Source organism: Miniopterus schreibersii (genome assembly GCF_964146895.1).
Source record: "Miniopterus schreibersii genome assembly, chromosome: 6".
Classification (NCBI taxonomy): Eukaryota; Metazoa; Chordata; class Mammalia; order Chiroptera; family Miniopteridae; genus Miniopterus; species Miniopterus schreibersii.
Window position 1 is genome coordinate 34,284,439 of NC_138107.1, and position 23,464 is coordinate 34,307,902.

General features: G+C 40.0%; 1 pseudogene across 1 annotated transcript; it reads right to left on the minus strand.

The window, feature by feature from the left end:
• Positions 1-1,181: 1,181 nt before the first annotated feature.
• LOC308558724 (E3 ubiquitin-protein ligase TRAF7 pseudogene) lies at positions 1,182-2,829 on the minus strand (annotated as a pseudogene). Its single transcript has one exon. The product of its transcript is annotated as an E3 ubiquitin-protein ligase TRAF7 pseudogene (transcript).
• Positions 2,830-23,464: the final 20,635 nt, after the last annotated feature.

Here is a 23,464-nt window from a genome sequence, read left to right on the forward strand (position 1 = left end):
GACTTGAGGGAGGCAACCAGTTGATGTGGCTCTCTCACATCAATGTTTCTCTCTCTCTCTCTCCCTCTCTCTTCTTTTTCTTTCACTCTTTCTAAAAATCAATGGAAAAAATGTCCTTGAGTGAGGATTAACAAAAACAAAACAAAACAAAACAAACAAAAAAACCCAGTGTCTTCATCAGGACTTCTAGGTGTCTTGAATACATGCCTTTCTTGTTAATACAAAATTCATCCTGCGTCATTCAGAGAGTTTCCCCTGAATTATTCCCCATGTCATAGGAAGGAGGGATATAACACAGAAAGAAACACAAGGCTAATAACAATTCGAATGTAATCTAAGGTGGACTGCCATCTTCTGTATTTACCCTCTGGATAATCGTTTCATTTTGGCAGTCAGCTAAAGACTACAGAATTAAATAAAAGGGCTGCCTCCAGCAAATGAGTAGAGGGGCAGCAGATGGAACCTGACAAAAGCTGACTGCATAAGAGCAGGAATGAAAGGAGACAATGGCAAGGCCTTGGATGACAGTTTTAATGGGGATATAAATGATAGCAACCCAGGGAAGGAAGTTCTGTACCCTCATCTATCTTCATTATTTTCACAGAGACCTTTTTGGAGAATCCTGGTGTGGGAGAACTTGAGTGACCCAATTCTCTTGTGGAGACCAAGCAGGTCAGCCTTTCTCCAAGGGCTGTTAGCAAAGCACTCTTCCCTGGGTATCCTCCTTGACCTTCTCCAAGTCCTTGGTAATAAATATAGTAACACAGAAAAGACTGAACTAGCCCCTCCCTGGGAAAAATATAAGCTGAACACTAAAAAAGCAGATAACATTTTTAATCTTAAATGCATGCATTCAATTTGTTTTCACAGTCTGTGCAGCATTTATTTTATTTAGGATGTAATCAAATCTATATACACGCTAAAAACTGTAGAAAAGGTGAGTAAAAAGGCCACAGTCCATCTGGGGTGGGGCAAGAGGGTGGGCCAGGCCAGACTTGTATCTGGCACCCAGAGAATGGAGATTAGGCATTTTCCTGGCAGCAGCAACGACAGGGCCAAGCAGAGGGAGGCTTGTTGGGCATAAGGCAGGGAAGGCACTGGCTGGCAGGCTAAGCCTGCTCATATCCCACAAGGCAGGCAGAGACCAGTTTTGTGGCCAGCCTGTCCCCTCTAGGGTGGACTCAGCCTGGATTCTCTGTCCAAACTTTCACAGTGCTCTCCACAACCCCTGTGAAGAGCTGGTCCCAGGACATGGCCAGCTCAGTCACACTGCCCTGGTGATGCAGCAGGGGCTGCATGCAAATCATGTTGTTTATACTCCAGACCCTGAGGGACTGTAGGACATGCTAAAGACTTTGGTCTGGTCTGGCATTGAGATGACTGCCAGGGCACACATGGTGCCCACATGGCCCATCAGATTCTACACCTGCTACTTGGACTTGATGTCCCACAAGTGGATAAATTTCTCCTAGGTGCCCCAGACAATGTGATTTCTTATGGTGACAGAGTAGACCTGCCATTGATGTCTGCAGGACATGGATGCAGTAGAGGGTCCAAATGTCCCAGATCTTTATTGTTTGATAAGAACCACTGTGCAAGTAGCTTTGGGCAGCCACCAGGGCCTAAACCCAGTAGTTGAGGCCAATTATCTCCTTCTTCACCTTCAGCTCAGTGCCCATCATGTCCTGGACTTTGATGGACTTCAGGGAGCTGTTGAAGAGTATGCTGTGTGAAGAGACCAGTGGGCACTCCAGTTGTCTGGACCCAGATCATGTTCACTTTCTGCAGGTTCTGATGTCCCACATGCTGAGCCACAGTAGAGCTTTAACCCCTAGATGTAGAGTACCAGCACAATGCTGTTAAGACCCTCTAGCATCTTCAGCATTTGTAAGTGGTACAGGTGTCCCACACCTTTATGCACTTGTCAGAGGAACCGTTGAAAAACAGATCATCCATGAAGTAGATAACGGGACCCTGGTGACCCAGAAACTTTCCTTTGCACTTGAAGATCTTCTGAGGGTCATAGGATCCTAGGTTCCCCATGTTCAACTGTGTATCAATATGGGACAGCTTCCCATTCAATATGGATCCTTCCCTCTGGAATTCCATGAGGTTCTCACTAAGCTTGTTCTGGTTTTTGTCCAGGACTTCAGACTTGAGCTCAAGGCTCTTCTCCAGATGGTCAATCTTCCTGAGAGCTTGCCCAGCATGGAGCATAGAAAAGCAACCTTCTGGTCCTCCTGGGTCAGTGCCATATGCATCTTGAAGCTGTTAACTACCATGGGGACTCCTTCAGGCTGTCCAAGTGGCATGTCTCCAGGTACCTCTCATATGTGTCCTGGTTCCCAGTGAATTGAATGTGAACTCCACTTGGAATGGGACACTTGATGTGCTCTTACTCCTTGAGGTGGGCCTCCAGGTTCATCTTGAGGAACGGTGAGCAGCTGAGGTTGTTGGGTCACTGCAAGTTCAAGTAGCAGGCTTGTAGTCACAGCTATCCTCATGGTCCTTCTGGCTGCTGAGCTTGTTTGTGAAAGGGCATCTTTCAGAGTCTACCCCAAAGATGGTGGGCTTCACAACCTGCACCATCTGGATAGCCATGCCTGCAGAGGCTGAAGAGTTCCTGGATCTGCTCAGCCACTGCATTGTTGTTTACCACAGTTGTCAGCTTGGCTTTGTCAATGAAACACTTCTGTGACTTCATGGTGCATCTTCAAAAGAACGTGTGCTCACATGAGGTGATCACTGCAGCAGAGCTGGCAACAGCACTTCACAAGGGCTGCTCAGCAAACAAACCAGTGGCTTTGGCTCCTCTTTGTCCTCTGACATCTAGGAGGTAGAGCACAGGGACAGGCTGGACTAAGAGTGGGGAAGTGACCAGAGATGGCAGAGCGGTGCAGGGTGCTGATGGGGGAGCATGCTGTCCTCCTCATGGGGAGTAGGCAAGGGTGCTGGGGAATGGGGGCAACCTGCAGTGATATTTGTGCATGCTGATCCCATCAGCTTTTGTGATGGTGGTGACCACCCAAAAGGCAGGCCTAAGGTAATTTTCACTCCGGTCCCTGTGGTGATGCCTGGAATAAGAAAGTTGGCAGCTGCCTCTCCCCCTTAACTGGAGAACCAACTGTAGTAGGTGCTTTTGCCCAAGCTCATGCTCTAGGGAGACAGTAAGGCTACTTGGAAACATCCTCCTTCTGTGACCCACTTCATTGTGTCCTCTTGGCCACCACCAGAGTTCTCATAATGATTATTAGCACAAAGACAGGCTGCTAAGAGAATTAATAAGGTATGTTCAGTGTCAGCAAGTTTCATATATTTCTTTCTATATAAAGCCATGATAAATTTTGCACTTCATCAGTGACTTGAGTTTTATAGACACTAAACTCAGTTTAAATACTGCCATTGAAAGATTTTAGAGGTCTGAATTCTTCCAGTGCTCACTGCCTGAGCACGTAGACACATAGCAAGGAAGAGTGAATGATCAGCAGGGTCAATAGCTGCAAAGAGAATCAAGAGGATGAGTGCTGAGGAAGTGCTGTTGGATCTGGGATAGGGAGGAACCCATGACCTTTGGGAGAGCAAGTCAGTAGCATAATGGAGAAAGAAGTCAGCTTGCAGTGTATTACAGAGCAAATGGGTAGTGGAAAAGAGACAGAGAGCGAGACTTCTTTTTTATATAGTCTAGCAGTGAAAGATGAGAGAGAATTAGTTTGACAAGCTAGCTGGGTCAAAGCATTTTTTTTTTTAAAAAAAAGATTGTGTATAGGCAGGCATGGGAGATACTTGCATATGTAGCAGAGTTCAAGGTTGGGGGGGGTAGAGAGAGAGAGGGAGAAAGGGAAAGAGAGAGGCATCCTAGCATAAGACTCCCAGCAGCAGGTGCCCTGTCTGCCTACTAAGCACTTACTCTAAAAGGAAGTTTCCAGAATTGCCTCAGTTTTGTAGGACTCAAAAGAGTTTTAGAGCATGAAAAGAACTTGAAACGCACAGACACCTGCCCTGGAGTGGCTTGCAATCTAAAAGTAATACTCTGCACACAGAGATAATGAAATGGAGTTACCAGTTCAATATCTTTCAAAATGATACTAGTCAAAAGATGTCAGCCAAAACACTAAGCCTAATGACAGACATTGGATGACATTGTTCAGTTTATTCACATATTACCTGCATCAGGTAGATACTATTATTATTTTGCATATGAGGAAGCCTAGGCAAGCTACAGGCTAAGGAATTCTTAACTTCTGATAGCTAATCATGATTTAAGTCCAGTTTCTGATTACAAACTAAGATCCCAAGTGGAGTAACTATCAGTAGAAATATTGAGTGAAGCTTGTGACCTGAAACCTCAAATGAGAATTCAAGAATATCTGTATCTTACTTTATGTAAGATAATGTCTATATCTTACTTTAAAATATTTTGGCATAGGCACACGTGTGTACATGTTTTTGTATGTGTGTTTGCCTGTGTGAGTTTGAGTTGCCCTCTAGGTATGGCCAATTGCCAGGTCGAAATATATACTATAGGAAGAACTGAAATGATCAACATTTAACAGAAAAACCTACACTCTAGAGATATCTGCTACAGTCTTCAATAATCTTTGATTACAATTAAAGTACCAGATTTTAAAATATTAGCATAATGAAGGAGATTGGTATTCATTGGTGAAATTAGTGGCTTGTTAATTAGATAATGGATTTTGGAAATGGGCATTCATTAGTGAGATTAGTGATAGATAAAATTTGTGAATTAACTAAAAGATTCTAGAAAAACTCCTTGCCTTGCCATTAGTCTGGTAAGTTATCTTTCATCATTAGAATAAAATTGGAAGCTTGATCCCCAACAGCCCTGTGCCCAGCCATCTCTGGAGAATTCTGGTTGGCTTGCTGATGACCATTAAGTTTAACTGAATCTTGCCTCTAGAATGTTGTCATATCATCCCAAAGGAACCTTTCGTGCAAGGCATGATTGAAACACTAAAAAGGGATTCATTGGTTTTACAGAACAGGCTATGGTGACTATTTGGGTCCTATTCACTAATAAATGTCAACTTAATGGTCTGTATGTGTGGAGGATTTTTGTCTGATTCTTTCTTTTACTAAGACCTGGTAATAAGGTTGTAGGGGAGTAGCAAACTCACTCACTTTCCACTACCGGTGTCCTCTGCTATTTGCTAAAATTAACCTATTTGTGTTTAACCAAATGGCTTAGGTTAGTTAGAATTTATTTCTATGAATTTCCTGTAAAAATTCCCTTTCCCACTCTTAGAAAAACTATTCATCACCTTCTTAATTTTTTCTACCTTGATAATCTCCTCCCTAGCCTCCATGTATTTGCCCTCCAGTTTTGCTAAGAAAATAGCTATAGTTAGATTGGCAGTCCTTCAGCTCCCCTCATCTTCCATCATCAAATCCTCCAGCCTGCCTGATCTGCCCTTACCTTTTGTCTTTCTTCTTACTACAGAGGAGAGAGTGTGGCTTCCCCTGTGACTGGTGAGTATTTTTACTTAAGCTCAGTATCCTGTCTTGCTTTGCCAGTTAAGAACTTCATTCCTGTGGTGTACCCACTCTCTTTTGAATCAGTTACTGTCTTTCTGCTAGATTATTCACATCAGCATACAAAATACTCTAGCATCTTCTATCTTAGACAAACTTATGTTGATCCTTTTAAGCAACCACACTAATTCTCTGTCCCTTCACAGTAAAACTACTGCAAGTTGTCTATATTGATTGTTTTTACTTCCTCAACTTTCATTCTCTTTTTAAATTATGAAATAATTCAAACAGAGAATAGTTAGGGACTACTATAATACACCCTTATGAACATACACAGCCACTGTCCAGCTTTATAAAGTCTTCAAATTTTTCTATATTTGCTTTACCTGTTTAAGCGAATTTTATAGATACAATTAAAACCCTTCTCAAATGCATTTTCTTCCACCCCCAAAGGTAACCATTAACCTGAATTTGTTGTTTATCAGACCTATATATGTTTTGATATGTTTTTGCACAAGTATATACCCATAACTGATGTGTAGTATATTTTTTTTAAGTTTTCAAAAGTTATATAAGTAATATGTTATATATGTCATTTTACAAGTTACATCTTTGGTCAACATTATGCTCTTAAGATTTATTCATATTATTATATTAACTTATTCATTTAAATTCTATGTAGTATTTCATTGAATAACTACTGTATACTTCATTCTCTACCAGTAGATGTTATACCAATTTCCATCCCCATCAACACTAAATGAGAAGTTCTTATTTTTTCATATTCATGCCAACACTTGAATTGTCAGACTTTTTAATTTCTCCAAGCTGATGTGTTTGAACTGGTACCTCATTGTGATTTTAAATTGCATTTCCCTGACACCTAGTAAATCAGAGCATCTTTTCAGATGTTTATTGGTCATTGTGTTATTCTTTTTGAATTGCCTATTCATACTTTTTGCACATTTATGTTAGCATCCTGAGTGAATAGCCCACTATTTCCTGGATATTTATGTCACTGTATTGTTTCAATGGCTTATTTGTATAAATCCAAGTCAAGAGCGCATAATCTTATTTACGGTAGCTTTATAAGTACTGGTAGAGCATATCCTCTAGTGTATTCTTTAAAGTATTAATAGACATTTTTTTGTCTCTGTACTTTTATATGAATTTTAGGATCTTCAAGTCATGATCATGAAGTCCTGGGGAGATTTTCAGTTAAATTTGTTTGAATTTAAGGCAGTACATTAATTTTATAAAGGATATCCTGGTAGATAGCACTACCCATGAATTTCATTTCAAGATGTTAAAAAAGATGTTACTATTTGTAATAGAAAGAGGGTGTTGTATTGAGAACTGATTTATCCTCATGACAACCCAAAAATGCTATGTAGGTAACTATAGTTTTCTCCATTCTTAGATAAAAAAAAGGCACAGACTTGTTAGATAGCTATCTCAGGCACATAGCTGGTAAACCAAGGGGCCAGAATTTGGACCCAACATTCTACATCCCAGAGCCATACTCTTCACCATGATTTTTCTGATTTCCATGACAGGAAGCCTATAGAAACATCAGGGAAATGAGGGCAGAATGCTGAACAAGCCTTGAAAAGTAGGGAGTGTGTGATTATGAACATGCAGACCAGTGCAAGTCTCCATGCAGTGTGGTTTGTACCAGGACTGGTGAGGACGACTGAGTGGCCCGCTGGCTATCTCCATGGGTTTCAGGCAAAGGTGAGATGGCCTCTTTTTTTAAAAAAATATATCTTGATTGATTTCAGAGAGAGGAAGGGAGAGGGAGAGAGATAGAAGCATCAATGATGAGTCATTGATCAGCTGCCTCCTGCACGCCTTCTACTGGTGGTGGAGCCCAAAACCTGAGCATGTGCCCTGACTGGGAATTGAACTGCTATCTCCTGGATCATAGGTTGATGCTCAACCACTGAGCCATGCTGGCCCGGCAAGATGGCCTCTTGATGTGCATTCTGAGTAATAGAGGTAGAGCTGGGTGGACTGATACTGGCTAGTTCCCTAAAGGTTTCATGATCTCTCCATTCCCCCAGCAATAAAAGGATGGACAACCCACAGATAGTTTTGAACTGAAGCAGTGTTCCTCCTATGTGCCTAGTGGAATCTATGATATTACTCACTGGAACATTCAACATTTATTTAACATGTAGCATGACTCTTTGCTAGATAGGAGAAAGGTTAAAGAAAAACTTTGACCAAGTTCCCTCACACTTTCTTAAACATGCATTTAAAAATCAGACCAGCAAACAGCTTTGATTTTTTTTCTTTGTGAGTTTATCCACAGACTTTTTTCCATATGCTAATATCAATGTGCTGAATTTATTCATGGTTGGTTGGTAATTTTTCTTTGATTTAAAATGGATTGATTACTGAATCTGGAAAATCAAGGGATGTTTTTTATGTGTGAATACATATATTCTTAACAACTTTTTTTTTTTTTTTTTACAGTAGGTCAAAAATGTTTAACATGGCCTTCGATAGTGACGATCAGGAGCAATAGGTTAGAAAAATCTGCCTGTCTGGATTTATTTTGTGTGGACCTCAATTGCTCTGCTTAACTTTCCATTTTTCCAGGAGCTCCTTAAGGTGGTGATGAGCACCATTCTAATGAGCTGGAACCTTCTTCCTCAGCTACTGTTTTGACAGGTTGCATTGAGCCTGAAGAGAGACTGTTATTGAGGTTAAATAGAAGAGATGCAGCATCCAGAGAAATCTGTAGATTAGTATATTAAAATGTGTCTGCCTCTTCTGTTTTGAAATAACTGCTCATGGCAGTTCTTGGCCTATTTGTTGACAAATTGCTCCAGAATGACTTAGACAGAGGCAGTGACATGCACACTTTAATTGACTGCTTTTGCCCCCAAAACCTGATCAAAAACTTTTTATTGACTCATTACTGTGAGCCCGACATTGCTATAACTCTCCTCTTAATGCATTTGACCCCGTAGGCATATTATAAATCATAAAATACATAGATATGCTAAACAAAAACATTTTTATGTATCTGTAGGATTGAAAGGGAGGAAGAAAGAGTTAGGAGTGGATTTCAGATTGAGGCAGTGTGGTAAGGACAAGGGCATTCAGGCACTTTTGCCTTTTGCTTTTATAAAGAATACAAGCGTGCATTTCGATTACTTGTTTATAATATGTTTGGTCAGGTGCTGTGACTTGGCACCAGTCCCAGGGTTGTGAAGATTATTAACTTTTATGCATGAGTGATAGCCTAACATTTATCTTACTTTGAAATTGGAGGCCTTAAGACCCTTTAAAGCCTGTTCCCAACTTGTAGATGGCTTGTATTTCCTTAGTTATATTCTTCACTTAGTTATTTGGACTTGAAAATTAGTTCTTTATGATATGGTGTGATTATTTTCTCCTCAGAGTAGTCTAAAAGCACCGATGACATATACCAGGGGTAGAGGAACATTTTCTGTAAAAGGCCAGATAGTAAATAATTTAGGTACCGGTATTATAGTGTCCCTGTTGCAACTATTCATGCTGTAGTGTGAAAGCAGCCATAGACAGCACCTAAAGAGATGGGTGTGGCTGTGTGCTAATAAAATTTTATTTAGGGACACTGCAGTTGAAATTTCATATAATTTTCACTTGTCATGAAATATTCTTCTTTTATTTTTTCTAACTGTTTTAAATTGTAAAAAATATTTTTAGCTCACTGGACATACAAAAGCAGGCAGTGAGCCGTATTTAACCCTGGCAACAGTTTGTAGACTCCTGATATTCAGAGAACTGTGCTGTCCTTATACCACTAAAGAACATACCTGTATGTATGTTAAAAGACTTGGGAAACTTGAGGTTTCTGTAGGAAAAAGCATTTTATGTCTCATTGGGAACGTCAGAGACACATTGTTATAAAACTTTCTAAGCCAAATTGGCTGTGTACACTCAAGTTAGGTTTTTATTGGCCAGTGTGAGAACTAATGTTATTTTGATGTAGGAGAGGGGTATAGGTCTCTGCCAACCCCATCTCCACATCCAATAGTCAGGTTACAGGGAAAGCAAGTTTCACACCAGATTCTGTGTATCTGTAAACACCAATTAGCAAACAGCACCAATGCAGTTATGCACCCTGCCCTTGCAGTCTCAGTGTAGTCCCACCCTTAGGCACCTACTACCTTGCATGAAGCATATATTGGAGAAAGACAATGTTCTGTAGGCAAGATCCAGATAACCTAGGAATCAGTGACAGAATTCTCTGTTAATGGCAAAACCCAGGACATAAGAGAATGTCGCTTCAAAGGTAGAAGCTATGGGGTGACATATTTATACACGTAACTATGGAGGTACTCATGGTATTTCTAGCAAGTCTATATGTCTTGAATATCTCTTATTTAATCAATGAAAAGCCATTTTTAATATCTCTATATTAATTAACAAACCCTCTAGTGCTGATAGAAGATTAAAATCGTTAAAAATGCTTGTGGTAGCTGCCTCTGATTAGCGTCATTCAAATACTAACCAACCACCCATGGAGTGAGCCTGATTAGGGACCACCAAATACAAGTTAATATTTAGGTGTGAATTAAAACTAACATATCTATCTATCTATCTATCTATCTATCTATCTATCTATCTATCATCTATCTATCTATCTATCTATCTATCTATCATCTATCTATCTATCTATCTATCTATCTATCTATCATCTATCTATCTATCTATCTATCTATCTCTATCTATCTATCTATCTATCTATCTATCTATCTATCTATCTATCTATCATCTATCATCTATCTATCATCTATCTATCATCTATCTATCATCTATCTATCTATCTATCTATCTATCTATCTATCTATCTATCTATCTATCTATCTATCTATCTATCATCTATCTATCTATCTATCATCTATCATCTATCTATCTATTTATCTATCTATCATCTATCTATCTATCATCTATCTATCTATCTATATCTATCATCTATCTATTAATCTATCTATCTATCTATCTATCTATCTATCTATCTATCTATCTATCTATCATCTATCTATCATCATCATCTATCTATCATCTATCTATCATCTATCTATCATCGAGATATATCTATATGTTGATATCTATATCTAATCTAGCTATATCTATATCTATATATATCACAATTTCTATACTCAAGCATTTTAAAATACTTTACAGCTGATGTAATATTCTTCTAGGAGACAACTACTATAGCAAAATCAGTGATTCCTTTTCCCCTGCAGTCTATCCAGCACAAACTGAGAAGAGGGCTCTTAGGGTATATGGTTGGTTTAGTTTTCCATTGGAAGGGGCAAGGAGAAGATTGAGTGGGAGCAAGGACAGCAGTTTTAAGGAAGTGGAGATGGGAAATTTTTGAGGACAGGGGACTTCTGTAAGTAGAAGCCTATGGGGCTTCCTCATGTCTGGTGGCCCCGTTTTAGTCTAGAGCTCCAGTTCAAGCTGGTGGTGGAGGGTTCTCACTCACCTCCTCCCACAAAGACAATGAATCTTTTACCATGGAACAGCTTCCTCTGCAGAAAACCCCAAACTGGCTGAGTATCTGCTGTGCTCTGCGCTCTCCCTCACACCTTGCTTTGTTTTTGTTTTGTTTTCTTTCTTCCCTGGTGGGTGCCACCTTCGCTCTCGCTTGGCAGGCTCCAGAGGGCCAGTATCTTCCAGAGGGCAGCTTTTACACACATCTGGTGCCCCAGTTTTATGTCCAGTGCACCATTTTTTTGTGGCAGCCGCCAGGGGACACCTTTACATTGCTTGACTTTGTGGTTATAGGTAAAATGGACTGAGGTCCAGTCTCAGATAATTATAAACAATTTTCACCTACATGAATTTGAGGGTAATAGTCAGGAGTAGTGTGATATGTGGGACAATTCTTCACTGTGAAAGGCTGTGCCACAAATATTGCAAGACATCTAACCTCCTCATAAATGAGAAAATGAGGGACCCAGAGGTGAAGTAATTTACCCAAGGTCATATAACTAGTAAGTGCCAGAGCTGGGATTCAAACCCTGGCAATGAGGCTACAAAGTTTTTTCTCTTAACCACTGCATTTGATTAGTTTTCTTATGACGCATAATTCACTAGCACAAAGGAAGGAAAATCAAGCAGATTGGCAGAAAATATACAGGTAATAGATTTAAAGAGAAAATGGATATGCATTTTGTGCTTTTTAGGGACCAGGTAAGCTGAGTTGGTGGGTAGGTTGGGAAAAAAAGATTTAAAGTGCCCACTAGTCCCCTGGAGGAGCTCAATAAATATGTATTGAGTGAAGTACTTTCTAGAATTGGCTGCAGTCACCTTAGAGTAATGTTGGATAAAATTATGGAATAGTCTCAAAATTAACAAAGAAAGCAAGACAAAATTTGGGCATCTGTACTACACAAGAGACTATATACCAGGTGTTTTTGTGAAGTGTAGCACACCTAGACAGGAGGCCTTAATAAGATGATTTCCAAATGGGAATTGCTTGATTTGCCCACTTAGGACCACAGAATTTTTTAACTGCAGTCATTAATTAGGATACACTTGGTTCAGATATCCATCCTGTCAGTATCTGACCAGGGTTAGAAAGGGGGGTATTCTTTTTTAACAGAAAAATTTAAAGAAATTGACAGGATTCTCAGGATATAATGAACCATATACATCATACTAAAGAATTAGCTTAAATATGGAAATAGACATACTCCAATTCCTCCTGAACAGGAATTGGCAGAGCTGTTAAGTTAGGAACAGCTTAAGAAATCGTCTTTGTACTGATCAGAGAGTCCTCTTCATTTTATCCCATGATCCTCTGCAGTGTCCTTCACAAGCCAAGTCCCATGCCAGCCCTGTCTGAAGGACCATTTTCCTTTGCCTGCTTCTGTCTGCACCTGGCCAATGTTTCAAAGTTCAGACTTTAATCACAGATTTTTATTAACTGTTTCTATAGTTCTAGTGACTGCATAGATTGGTATAAAGGAGGAACTTCAGGAGGTTTACTTCCTTCATTTTCATTTTGTTTTCTATGCAATCTATTCCTAGGTCAGCAAACCTGCTTAATACCTTAGTCGGCATCATTTGCCGTTTGATATGGTACAAATAGAAGATGTTGACATTTGGCCATGTCATTGGGATTCCACTTCTAACTATAGAATAAGAAAAATGATATGAGTGATTATTCTCAATTCTACCAAGGATGGTATATTAACAAATAAAATTTTAGATGCAAGGGAGAGACATTAACTTATTACATAAAATAAATAATTTAAGAGGGTTATTGGATTTAATGACCTCATGCAACTTCTTGAGGAAAGCTTTACAAGCCTGCCCTTTACCAGCAATTTTCAGAGCTGCTCACTAAACAGTCATCTTGGATGATGCTTCATGGTTATTTTGAAATTGGTTTTAGAATTGCATCATTGGGTCCATTTGAACATTGGTTTATCTTTAGTCTCTTTATGGCTGACATGGACTTGTTCCTCAGCACCTGATTTGCCAAGTCAACTGCTTTTATGTCATTTTTTGGTAGCTTTCTGCTTCTGACTATTGGTTTAATTTTTTATTGTCAGTAACCCCTTTTGACATTTGAGGTTAATAATGAGTAGTGATGTTCATCTTTGACATGTGTCTGAACCCTTCTATTAACTATGTACTAAAACTTGTGGGGAACTCATGCCAGGTGTGGCTCTGACCTAGGACTGGTCTTGCCTAGAAAAGTCTTCTCAATACAGTCAAAGGCTATGGCTCTAAGTTACTTCCTATAAAAGAGGAATCTCTAGCTTGCTTTTAAAAAACATTTTTTCTTTCTAGTCTTTGTAAATGTTCACATTTACATGCACCTTATCATTCATTCTCACAAAATATTGGGAAGAGGGAAACTATCAACACCTTCTTAAACAAGATGAAACTAATCTCCATGGTTAAGAAGCTTTAAGTTGTTGTTTACAGACCTTCAGCTTTCCTATCTAATTTGTCATCATATCTTCTAAACTCTAACTTTAATTTTACCCATTTATTTCTATTCTCACTGTAACTAGTCTAGAATGGCATCTTATTAACTCTCACTTGGAGAACTTTAACAGCTTCCTAACTGGCTTTGCAGCTCTAGTCCCTTTGTCTTCCCATTTGTTCTACATCCTGTGGCCAGAGGTATTTTTCTCAAATACAAAATTCATCATGCCATTTTACTGTTCTATCCCCCCCCCCAGTGACAATAGAATAAAGTTTCAGGAATCTTAGTGTGTGATTCAAGACCTTCAACAGTCAGGTCCAAATCTTTTCCAGTCTTTCTTTCACATCAAGTCGTCAGGCATTTTTACACCACCACCAACCCACACTTTTACGGTTTCTAGCACAAGTCCTCTGACTCCCAAGCTCTGTATTTCCCTGTGGTTTTTCTTGTCTGGTAGGTCTTTCTTTCTTTTTCTTACATCTCTGTGTATGCAGACTACACCAGTCTATCAATACCTACTCAGTACTTTGAGAATTTGCAGACTCTTGTTGAGATAAGATGAGCAATCTATCCCCTGCTTTCATACCCCCTCAGTATTTATACTTTTCATGACATTTACCACCTTCACTGACCCTTCAGTGTAATCATTTCTTGAAGGAATTGCCTGTCCCTTCATTAGAATGCTAATAGAATCCTAACCCCTGTGGTTAAGAATGATGTCTTCTACTTTTAAATGTACTCTAGCACTTAAGACAGTTCTTTTACTATATCAGTTACAGAACAAAGATTGGTTGAGTTGAAAAAGCATCCTCTTAAAATGAGCATAGCCGGGCCAAGCGTGGCTCAGCAGTTGAGCATCTACTTAGGATCCAGGCGACTGGGGTTCGATTCCCTGTCAGGGCACATGCCTGGGTTTCGGGCTCGATCCCCAGTTGGGGGCGTGCAGGAGGCAGCCGATCAATGACTCATCATTGATGTTTCTATCTCTCTATCCCTCTCCTTTCCTCCCTCTGAAATCAATAAAGATATATTTTTTAAAAAATGAGCATATGCTTAGAAACCTTTAGAAAAAAGCACTTGTGCATTTATACCTCTGTTTAGTGGCTCTCAACTGGGAGTTCCTAAGAGTCTGTAAAGATGACAACTGTGGTCCTTGAGCTGCTTTCAGTATTTTAATAACCTCAACGGAAATCATACCTTTAACTGTACGGAGGCAGGGAGGCTAACTAAAAGATCAAGTTTCTTTATTTTTGTTTGTCATTATATTAATTCTATAATATTAGTATTAATCTCTAAGTCTAGGATTGCTTGGAAGCAAGTAACAGAATATACTCAAATTAACTTAAAGAAAAGGGGAAATTTAATATAATGATATAAGGGTATCTTGTACAAGCCCAAAGTAGGAAGTACTGCTAGGTCTCACAGAGGATTGAAACCTGAGAGAGGAAAATTACCAAAAATTAAGGCAGCTGTCTCAAGAGTTCTCCCATGGGGCCTCAGGCATCCCATCTCTGTTTCCTTGTTGGCATCAGTTTCTTCCTTCTGTCTGTAGACTGGGTACTTAGGCTCTGCTAGCATATGGCTGTTATAATGTCTATATTTATATTAAACCATTTCAATGAAGATAGATTTACCTACACACACATATATATACACATGCATATATGCATGCATATATTTGTATTCATACATCTATATATACATAGTTGATTTACACCTGAGGGGACATTAGTTAAATTTTGAAGTACATTCAGTAATTAGCATTTGAAAGAACTTAACCAGAAATCCACATTCCAAAGACAGTTGCTACAAATTTCAAACGTATTTATCTCAGCTTAACTCTAGACAGTTTTAAAATTAACACCAAGGGATTTAGAAATGACTTTGCATTAGTGAAATGTGTGATGTTCAAGATGGGGGATTGGGTAGAAATACTGCATATGAAACTCTTTTTTATATCAGAAGGTGTAAAATTACATTTTTGGAGGGTTATTTCTTGTCTTTAGGACTCAATTCAGCTCTGTTTCTGGGTTCTACCATCCAGTTGTGGTGAGAACTTTAGCTCAATCCTGATGCTGAAATATTATTGCCTGTGTCTTCAGTGAAAGGACCTAACAGTTATAAATGGCCAACTTATTTTTGGACCAGTTTGCCATGAAGATGTATCATCATTACTCCAAAACTGATCTCACCTCAGCCTTTAGGTCTACATAAGCATATAGGCCCTTAGAGTCCAGATGACTGGAATCTCTTGGTTCTATTTCTAGTTTCTCTGGAAAGAGAATTAATTGGCTCATTTTGGATAAGGTACCCTGGTCTGTTCAGTGATGGCCAAAGAAGTCTATGGTTTGTGCAGTAGTCAACAGTGCTAAAGAGCCTCTCACCAGGACCTATGGGTGTGCAGTCTCTGAAAAGAGGGGTCCAGGCTGGGCTGCAGGTGAAGGATAGGATTCATAGAAGGCAGTGTAAATCTTTTGAGACCTCGTGTCAATCAGATTCAAGTTATATATTACTTAATCCAAAAAACGATATAAAATTCTTAAAAATTCATCACATATTTTTAAGTAAGTTATATTTTGCAGACAATAGGGTTGATTAGTAAAATAATTAAGGATATTTTGATATGCAATACTTTTTCTTTTCTTTTCTTTTTTTGTTAATCCTTACCCTAGAGTATTTTTTTCCTTTGATTTTTTTTTTTTTTAGAGAGTGAAAGGGAGGGAAGAAGAGGGACAGAGAGAGAGAGAGAGAGAGAGAGAGAGAGAGGGAGAGAGAGAGAGAGAAAAATTAATGTGAGAGAGACACATTGATTGGTTGCCTCCTGCATGTGCCCCAACTGGGGCCTGGGATCAAACTTGCAACCCAGGTACATGCCCTTGACTGGAAATTGAACCCGAAACCCTTCAGTGCATGGGCAGATGCTTTAACCGCTAGGCCACACCAGCTAGGGGCAATAGTTTTCCTTTTAATATCTTTATTAATGAAGTGAATTTTCCAAAGGAGTAGGAACTGGTCCTTGGAAGAAGGAAGCACTTCTAAGGGAAGCACTTCTATGGGAAGCAAGTCCCTTGCTCTTGGGACTAGGGGCCCACGAGGAGTAGAAGGGAGAAAGATAAGAAAAAGAGCGAGCAGGACCACCTAGCTGACAAACTTAGACTATTTTCATATTTGTATTGAAGGCCAGCTCTGCCTGCTTACAATGCACACAGCAAACAATACCCAATTAAATTTTTTCTTCCAGGGAGAGTGATTATCACAAGGCCATGGAACAGAGCAAGTGTTTGTTGTGCAAAATTTGTTTTGACTAGACCAACAAGGCTGTTTCTATGGGCCATCTGCTGGGACATATAGTTCTGTTAGAATCCTCCTGTAATTTCCATCTATGAAAAAGGGGTTGCTAAGTAAATTAATAGAGTAAACAAGGGAAAATGTTATGCTGATTGAGAGTATGGCCTTCAGCTGAAATATTTGCATTCAGACAATGGAAGTACTAATTATAAATATGTTATCAATTAAAGAGCTTTCACAGTTTGCCTTCCTGTGACAGTGGTTTCTCTGCTTTGTCCTGGAATGCTTTGAAGCCCAGTTTCTTTAAGAAAAGTTTTCTTCCCTAAAATTTCCACTGAGTTAAATGGTCTTTTCCCCCTGTCCAATTATGATGAGTTACAGAGATTTTCTTATATCCAAGAGCTTTGAATCCAAATTGTCAGCAAACTTCTGAGAATCAATACGGTGGGGAGGGAAGGGAGAAGGGAGGCTAAGGTAGGAGGGGATGAAGGAAGGAACTCAGCAAAAGAGAGCTCAAAGTGGGGGAGATAGAAATGGAGAGAGGAGGGGAGAATTAGAAAAAAATAAGCAGAAAGTGGGATAAAGAGAAGCAAGGAAGAAACGATAGACCTAGAAGAAAGGGAGCAGTGGCAGTGCATGTGGGCTTGTTGAAAATGATTGCCTTATAATATTTATTAATCACATGGAGCTTAAGTGGAAATAGAATTAGCGGTGAACTCAGAAGGAAGGCAAAACTTTCAGACTTGGCTCCCCCGACACTCCTGTGGGAAGCATCAGCCTGGTACTGCAGGAGAGGCCCAGTATCTGCATAAGGGCTACCCTAGGCTTCCTCCTTCCCGGCTGAGTGGGTTAACTATCTCTCCTCACGCCTAGGGCTCCAGCACAGGCCTCTGCTAACCAGCCTTCCTGTGGGCAAGGGGATTAATACTGGCTGAATGACCTTGGACGAAGGACAGAGGGCACACATTTAGGAGCTGTCTCTCCTTATGCCATTCATTCCCTCATTCCCTCTGCTGCCTCTCTCGCTCTCCGTGTCTCTGTTTTTCTGTCTCTCTGTCTCTGTCTCTGTCTCTGTCTCTGTCTCTCTCTCACACACACACACACACTGGATTCAGAGATACAGAGTTGCCCTGGGAGAGGGATGTACTTGGCGGGAGCAGGGGTATCCTCATAGTTCTACACCCATTATGAAAAAATCTCTCAGATTCAAACAGGAACATTGCATACCTCAGTTTTGCCATTTCTGTGCACTTCTAGGTAGTTATAACATAAATACCAGACATTCTTTTCCTCTTAAAGGAATTGTGGTTTGAGAGTTAAAGGCAAATTTCATGTTACTTTTTTTTTCTTTTTCCAACCTGGTTCTGTCTGGGGTGAGTCCTCCCCCAAAGTTGAGGGCTAGGCAGAAGGCGAGTTCTCTTTGCCCACTGAGATTGGCTGTGAGCTTTCCAGGGAAATCTCTAGGCTTCAAGAGGCCATTCGGAAGCAGGAAATTAATGACAACCTCCTCTATTTTTCTTGACAATTCTGAGACCAGACTTTTTGGTGGGTTGGGGCAATATTAGTGGCTCCTTTAAATCCAATGTGCATTCTGCACTCATTGCATAGTACCTGGATTCTGGGACCTTATGATGCTTATTTTTTCGCCTCACTTTCCTGTCAAAGGTTTTTCTTGAAGCCGGTTTTATTATAATTTAAAAATACCATTTGTCTGTCTAAGAGTTTTTCCCTTCATTTTGGACAGGTTTATATCTGATTTCTTTCGCACGGCTCTGTTGAACTTCTCCAGATGCAGAGAGTAGCCACTGTACAACTTCTGTCCAGAGTCATCTTTTTTCACATTATTGCTGTACAGCTTATTGGTGGAGTTTGTCACTGTTAACCTTGGGCTTTTGTTGCAGCAATTAAGGTCCTTTATTGGTTTATACAGCATGGTACCAGCATAATAGAAATCACATCCTCATTTTGTGGTTTCACCCCTATATCTGCAGCACAGCTTTTGATCCCCCTACCCCCTTGCAGTACCTTAGAAAGATGTCCTTAGGTGCTTTATATTTTGCACCTGTATGTTTTTCTGCCTGTGATGTTCTTCTTTACTCTGTGTTACATGCCCTCCAGTGACCTCTGTACTATTGTGTTGGTTCTAACCAGCGCTCACAATGGCTTCAGATGCATTGTTTAATTGCCTTCTTCGCTATTAACATTTTTAGGTGTGACATTTTGGAAATGAAATACAGAAAAATGTGGCAGTTTTCTGGGTGTTCACTTTTATTCTGTTTAAAAAAGTTTTTTATTTTATTGTTGAAAGTATTACAGATCTCCCATTTTTGGTGGTTACATCTTGGAAATGAAACACAGAAAAATGTGGCAGATTTCTGGGTGTTCACTTTTATTATAATTTTCTTTAATTATTTCCTATAAAGACTTACCCTTGCCTTTTAAAAAAATGTACTTTGCCTTCTCCTAATAATTTCAATCATTCCTATATCCCTTATTCTCAGTGGTCCCATAATTTTCAACTCACATATAAAGTATATTTTGGAGATGTTTTTATGGGGTTTTTTAAAAGAGAAAAGTACATACTAAAACTTTTGTTTTGTCTTTTTGCTCTGCCCTTTCATTATTCTGATAGACCCATTTCTCTTCATGCTTTATACAAAGCCAAACCAATGCCACCTATATTTGTAAGATGGATGACTATTGAGAAGTCTTAAATGTAGAGGGTTAATCACCATCATTCACTCATCAGATTTTTTTAGAGTGCCTCTTGTATCCTTACCATTTGCTGTGGAAAAATAAATGCCACAAAATTCATAAACAGCCTTCCCTGTTTATATACCTGCATTGTGGGAAGAAGAGAGCTTCACCAGCTAGTGACTGGGGACCATCACACCTAGTTTCTTAACATGATAAAATAGGCTTTTTTTGGTGTCTATTTTAGCACGTACCATATCCAAGATTTGTTTTACAATCAACAGGGGAGAAGTTTCTTTATGGCTGTTACATAGGGAAGATGAGAGATCAGGATGCTCCCCAGGGGTGGGCAAAGTGGATCTTGTAGTCCTTCCGTGCTTCAAAATGCTCTCTGAAAGCATTTGATGGTACCGTTGGTAACAGGTTACAGTATTTGTCTGGTAAGATATTTAAGGTCTGAAAAGGGGTGACAGGATCTGTAAAGAGGTTACAACATCTGTTGAAGGGAGTACGACATGAAATCTCCTAGTCAGTTAAGACCTTTACTTTTAGAAGATGTGATATGAGGTTCTGTTATTGTGGAGGGGAGTTGATTTCTCATCACATTGTATTAGGTTCTGGGAGTGTGACGGTGAGCAGAATTCCATGGAATAGAACGTAAAATTATAAGATAAAATTACATCGCTGTTGCACCTTTGAAAGTGATATATGAAATCTTGGACAGTATTAAATTGCTTGCTGCCAAATCCAGGGGCCTTTACTAACTTGTTTCTCTCCTTATTGGATATCATAGAAACATCTGCCAACAGGGAATGTTTGAAAGTTTTCCCCTCTTTTGGTTCTCCTGTGTCTCTCACCCTTCTTCCTGTACTTGTTTCAATAATCTCCACAGGCGCTGAATGGAAACTGTGCCAGGGTTTTGTATTAGCTCTTCTTTTCTCTTTCTTTTTTAATATGGATTCTCCCTTGACCATCAAAATTCTGGAGACTAATTTTTTTAAACACACCTTATTTTCTTCCTTTAATGTCAATGCTTACTGCCGCTATCATAGATTACAGCATTTTCCCAGTTGGCTGTTTTTCCCACATAGACCAAAAGGCAAAACATTGTCAAACAAGGCTTCAGAAAAAATTGCCTGTGTTACTCTGTTCTCTTGCTCAAGAATCTTTCTAGATTCTCTATTGCCCACACGCTGAAGTACTGCTTTCAAGTATCCTCTGCCTCTGTCTCTGCCTCTTTCATTCATCCCTATCTGACCACATTCTCATTGCTGTTCCACATACACCCTGCCCTACACCTGCTTAGCACATGCCGTGCCAACTCTGCCTCTGGCTTAGACACGCTTCTTTATTCTCTTTATGAACATCCTCTCTATATAAGCTCCATATTCACCCATGCAAATAAAGAGGATAGCAAGCCCTACGTCTTCCTTGAAATTATCCTGACTACTCTAAACCTTTTCTTGTGGAAATTCTGAGAGGTGTTTTGTTTTTTTGTTTTTTTTATGAGAGATTAAAAGCATAAAGTAAGGACAGAATAAAGGATTTGTTGCTGTTTCAGAGAAGAAAAATTTTGCTCTGTGTGTGACAAAGATTGGATGGCTAATTTGTTTCCTTATTTTGAATCTCTTAGGATAATCCAATAATTGATGTTAATTGATTTATATCTTCTCTGTGATTTTATTTGTGTTCTATTTGGAAGATTCCTGCCAATTCTGCTGAATTGCAACTCTCCTGAATACGTAGACTAGGCGATCATGACCCACTCAGGCAGGACCAGCTACTTAGTTTGTGGGGCCCAGGACAAAATGAAAATACAAGGCCCTGTGTTAAAAAGAATTATTAAGAATTTTAAGACAGTAATAACAGAGCACTAAACCAAGAGCAGGGTCCTGTGAGCCGCATAGTTTGCACACCTATGAAGTTGGTCCTCTCTCTAGCCTATATATGTTTGAATAGTTCATTCCTTGTTAGTAGAATTTATATTTCTCATGGTTAGAGACTCAAAGTCAATGTATACATTAAGTATGTTTATTTTATTGAGTTCTTAAACCCATATCTTAAACCTGTACCACTGTGGAAGGAGTCCAGCCTTGTCTTCATCAAGCCCAGAAGAAGGGTCAGGGTCCAGAAATTCTGTGACATTGGTTCAGTCCAACCCAAAGCTTAGTCCAGTTCTATCTCTGTCCCAATCTGGCTAGCTTAGTCTCTGTCCCCACTGCTTTCTCACCAGAACTGCATTGCCCTACCCAGGCTCATGCTTTGAGCCTACAGTTGGGCCTGCTCTTGGGCCCACATGGCTGCTATGTAGAGAGAGAGAATGCATGAACAAATGCGTGTTACTGAGAGAGAAGCCTTTGATAAACTTTGATTATATTACCTTGGGCTTTCAAACTGACCAATCTCATTCCTAGTCCTCATGGATTTGTGCTGGGCCCTCTCCCCAACCAATCCGATGATTTTTCTAGACTAGACACTTCCCCTTATGGTCCCCATCTTAGCTCCTACCCTCATGCCTTATAGTAGAAGGACCTTCCCTTGTGCCATCTTGGCTTCTATGGCCCATGGTCAGCAAAGGAATTTCCCTGCTTTTTTTATTCTTCCCTTGCTAATCCTAGCTAATGGCTGGTTGTACCCTGGATTGATTGGAAAACCAGTCCTTCCTCCTTACTTGGGGGAAAGGATGGGTGCTAACCCTTAGCGAGGTATCCTTAGAGTGTGTGAAGCTACAGCTTCCAATCTAATTAAGCTTACCTAGTTTTTCTCCCTAGTTTATTAGGCTTAATGTCTGATTCCTCTGCTCCCTTCCTTTATTAATACTAACTAACTACCTACACTAACAATTCTAAGGGGCTGAATGATCTTGAAAGGACAAGGTGGGGACAGAGAACTTTAAGTACAAGGAACATAGGTAGGTTGAGCTCACTTGCCTCAAAGAATTCTATGTATGTGGAGTGTTTTTATTCTTATTATACCCACCTCAGAAGGCCTTGTTTTCACTGGAGAATGATATCCCCATTTAAATCTATACACATGTAACAAGTGTTTCTCTAGCACCAAGTTTTGATAGAGTCACAAAACCAGCTCTGCCTCACAGATTACTGAAAGCCCAGTTCTCCATCAGTACATTTTGTTCCCAAGAAGATCGTGAAAGGGCATAACTACATTCTTTGGATGTGGTGCATGTTCCTTGCTGGACTGCTCCTCTGCTGCTTGGGCTTGGGTGGTGCTATTTCCCCTGCTGATATTTCCTCCATGGTCATTAAATCAACTAATGGGAGCTTCCACTGCAATTTCCACTCATGGCCATCTGGTTGGTCATCACCACTATCTTTATGCCTGGGTTCTGAGTCCTTCACCCACCAAGACCCTGTGCCCTGGCAGCTGTGCTTGACTTGCTTCAAATGGTTTTGTGCACACCTGGGCCTGGAGGGCGTGGAGGGCCTGGATAATGACCTGCAGCTCTGTCCTAACCTCACGGAGGACTACTGTTTGTTCTGTTTCACCCTCTTGAGCGGCAGGAATTGTTAGAATCTGAGAAGTGCTAGGTCTGCTTTTTTTTTTCTTCTCTCACTGGAGGATATTTTTTCCATTGATTTTCAGAGAGAGTAAAAGGAGAGAGAGAAAGAGAGAGAAAACAAAACAAAACATCAACATCGATGTGAGAGAGACATCGATTGGTTGCCTCCCACAGACACCCTGACAGGGACTTGGGATCGATCCTGCAACTGAGGTACATACTCTTGGCTGGAATAAAACCTGAGACCCTTCAGCCCACAGGCTGACACTCTAATCACTGAGCCAAACTGCCTCAGGCTGCTTTTTTTTTTTTCTTTAAAAAAATTCTTCTTATTATTTTTAAGATTCCTGGCACTTCATGGCCAGGGGGTGAGGGTGCTCCTCTTCTGCTTCCCCATCTATTGGCCCTGCAGAGGGAAGTTCTTCTTGAGCCTCTGTGCTTTGCCGTCATCTCTCAGAGTCCATCTGTCTCAGAACCCCAACACAGAAATGGGGATGACCGTGTAGATGGCAATGGGG